The sequence below is a fragment of the Octopus bimaculoides genome, chromosome 15 (assembly GCF_001194135.2).
Source record: "Octopus bimaculoides isolate UCB-OBI-ISO-001 chromosome 15, ASM119413v2, whole genome shotgun sequence".
NCBI classification, from domain to species: domain Eukaryota; kingdom Metazoa; phylum Mollusca; class Cephalopoda; order Octopoda; family Octopodidae; genus Octopus; species Octopus bimaculoides.
In genome coordinates this window covers 43,482,337-43,486,256 of record NC_068995.1, presented here as the reverse complement: position 1 = coordinate 43,486,256, position 3,920 = coordinate 43,482,337, and the positions used below count along the sequence as shown (strand labels likewise).

At 35.6% G+C, this 3,920-nt stretch overlaps 1 protein-coding gene across 2 annotated transcripts in view; it reads left to right on the top strand.

Moving 5' to 3' along the window:
• The window catches only part of LOC106880836 (zinc transporter ZIP3), a 13,586-nt gene that overhangs the window by 4,038 nt on the left and 5,628 nt on the right, over positions 1 to 3,920 (top strand). The window contains exon 2 of one of the 2 annotated variants that reach the window (XM_014930967.2): positions 3,219 to 3,428. The exons of the other annotated variant lie outside the window; for it this stretch is intronic. The gene's annotated coding sequence lies outside the window, so the exon portion shown is untranslated. The remainder of the gene's footprint in view (positions 1 to 3,218; positions 3,429 to 3,920) is intronic. 2 annotated transcript variants of the gene reach the window in all.

Below are 3,920 nucleotides of genomic sequence, written 5' to 3'. Positions count from 1 at the left end.
TATATATATACATATATATATACATATATACACACATGTGTATATAGACATATGTGCGTGAGTGTGTGTGTACACATAGAATGAGAATACGTGGGTATATGTGCTTGTGTGTTTGTGTGTGTTTATGGGAGATTTTCAAGAATTTAAGATTACTTCTTACACGTGTTCATACTACAATAGGGGTTAGCTTTTATGCTACAGATCTTATAAGATTTCAGGCAGAATGTGTATTATATACAAACAATTTCTATGTATACAAGAAAATGTGAGCTGCATTGAAGTATTTATAAAAGTAGAGGGGAATAGTTTTGTGAAACACTCTGTGAATACAGATAAGTAATATGGAAGACAAGCGTAGAATTGGTAGGTAAGATATTTTTGTTAACTCTTTATATAGAAATTTATGACGAAATTTGTTTGTAAAAAGGCGAAAAAAGATTTCATATGTATGGAATAATAAATATATAAAGGCATTTCTGTTTTTACAGTTTGCAACAATTCACACACACACACACACACACACACACACACACACACACACACACACACACACACACACACACACACACACACACACACACACACACACACACACACACACACACACACACAAACACACGCACACACACATTCATATATATGCATGTATGTGTGTTTATATATATATATATATATATAGACACACACACGCGCATATATGTATATACATATGTATTGGTATATATGTTAATATATATTCATATATATACATACATGCGTAGGTACTGCATACATTTCTATAGCTATATCTACCTATTTATGTATGTATATGTGCGTGTATCAATGTGTTTGCATGTGTATGGAGATACGCAAAAGAAACCGGAATTTCACAATATTATTTTATTCACTTAGTTTTACATGTTTAGACTTTTATCACCTTCAACCTATTCTCCATTTGAAACAATGCGTCAGTCCAGCCGCGTTTTCCACTATTCCATGCATTGCTGGAACTCTTGCGAAGTGATGCCTTTTAACGCATCTGCGGTTTTTATCTCCATCCCTTTCATATCTACAAATTCCATAGCATCAGCCTGCGTCACCCGTGATGACCTTCGGAAAAATGTCCGGATCAACTGCCATCTGCTCTTTCATTTCACAACGCGCTTTCATCTGTGACATTTTAAACTTCTGTGACATTTTGTGACATTTTGATCTTCCATGAGCAAGCGAGGCACAACTTTTGCTGTAACTCTTTTCATTTGCAATTCCTCGCTCAAAATTCTTTGGCAAGTGCTCCAAGATACACCAGTTTTATCAACAAGTTCGTCAATATTTTGGTGAAGGTCCTCCGAGATAATTTCCTGAATTCTCATGATGTTTTCCTTGTTCAGGAGGTCGACGTTCGTCCTGAACGAGATTGTTCTTCAAGCGACAAGTGACCATTCCTAAACCGTGGAAACCACTCGTAAACTTTTGTTTTGTTTATGAAAGCGTCCTTGTAAGCAGTGTGAAACATGACAGCTCTTTTTGACCGTCGTTTTCTTCTGCAGAAAACAACATTTCACGGAAGCACGCTGTTCCTTCGTTTCAGAAGGAACAACGAAAAACGACGAAACAACGGAAAGCAAGAAACGACGAAAAACAAAGTCGCACCACATGGCAGAACGACCGCACAGAGAGACACCTGTCGGCAGACTGAAGCCTGAACAAACTTTTTGCAAACGAATTGAGAAAAGAAATAGCAGAATAGGATGTGGGAGATTCATATTTATCCTTATGAGAAAAGGAGATGTGAGTCCAGTTACGTATTAACTAAATATAATTACTTTAATTTAATTCAATTTAATTAATTCTATTCAACCATGAATTCGCTATACGAAACGATCGACTGCATTAATTAAAATTCTCTTATATATTTAAACATCTCTTCTCCATTTTTAACAAACTTGTTGAGTTTTATGGGATTTCTTTCAATAAATTCACAACACACCATATACAAAGACACACACACACACACTCACACACACACACACATACACACATACACACACACACAATCTAAGGCATTTCAAATTTGAGTTTAATGAATTCCTGTGCGTTTTCTTCGGATTAATATTCTTTCTGTTTCCCAAAGCAGAAGCTCATCATAGGACCAGCTTATTCCGAGTGTGTGGCGGAAACATTTCTGTTAATATCTTTCGAAAATCTTTATATGACGTATGTATATTGTCCAAGATAGATTGATATATATAACTTAGCAATATATATATACTATATACGTTTTTCAGTATGCATATTAAAGGTTTTATTTTATTATGCCGGCTACTACATAACGATACCAAAAAGCCAAATGAAGTTTATGGGGTTTACTGAGCTGTGTCAATATAATGTGTGATGATTTGTGAAAACGCACGTAGCGATGCATTAAAACACTTATAAATTCAATCCATGGATTATCATTAATATTACTATATATATATATACATGAACTAGGACAATACACACACACATACATATGAATTCGTATGAACTGGTGCAAAATAAGAACAAGAGTATAGATCCGATCAATCGAGCCTGAATAAGAGTTAAACAACAACAACAACCAACAGGAATATAGACCTGTCTGATTGCTCAGGCCTGAACTGGGGTTATTTCACCAGAAATTAATATGCGATCGTTATCCTTTTGCCGGGATTGATTTTCTTTATGGTTGTGATACATAGCTCGCGTGTTCTAGTTTACTTCTGTTTAGAGACAATTTCTTGCCGTAACAGGGGCGATGACATTTTTGATAGGATTCTGTATTACTGGCGAAAGTATGGGTGTAACTGTGGTTACAGCAGTTTGGAAAGACCAAATTTTAAAACTATCGCTTTTGAGTCATAGCTTGATGAATTTTTGCCATCCCGCTCGCCAAATCACACAATTTATTGACGTAACTATGATTACGTTACATTTACGTATTCTGAAGATTTCTTATGACAAAAGTGTTGATTGGTCTCGTATCTCCACTGTTTACTTATCGTAGCTGGATGGTCACGTACCTCCACGACCTTCGTACTCTAATAGCTTCTAATCTGCGCCGCTGACTCCTCTTGTACTTCTATTACTCACAGACCTCCAACTCAATCTCTCTTCCTTCTTGTTGCATTCATCCCTTCCCCAACACTGACCTGCTCCCTCCTACCCAGAACCTCGGTCTGTTGGAACTTTCACCTTGCTCGTGTTCTTTCTTGCAGATGTTGGCATGCAACATTTTAGACTCAACGTTTAAGACAACGATTTCATCAGTTTCGAATGGGCCTGCAAATCACGTGAGCAATGCCCCTTTCTGTTTGACTAAGCGATTAAAATAGCATAAATGCAGTACAGGAGAATCTGTTCAAGGATCCTCTATCACAATGATGATGTTGGTCTGATAAAAACGGAACTAATATCCAAAATGAAAGGTAAAAGGTTGCATATCATATGTCTGCTGATCGAACAGGTCTTTGATAAGAGTAATTCTGTCATAATGAAGTCATCATAGACAGGAATGTTGTAGGTTACATTATTTAAAACCTGCATCCTCTTATCATTACTTAGCTTAGTAGGGTATGAATTGGAGAAAGACATGGCTGCTATTTGTAGAACTAGCGAAAACACAGTGGTCTGACATGAAATATGAAATGTTTCCGCAAAACAATGATATACATAAGAGTACAAAATTAAACCCGAACAATGATAATAATAATAATAATAATAATAATAATAATAATAATAATAATAATAATAATAATAATAATAATAATAATAATCAATACAGTAACCATAAGAGCATCACAGCAAACCACAGCACATACCCAAGGCACACAGAGCTGCGACCGGTAGTGAAGTGAAAGCACGCTATAAAAATAAAACTACTGAACAATAATAATAATAATAATAATAATAATAATAAT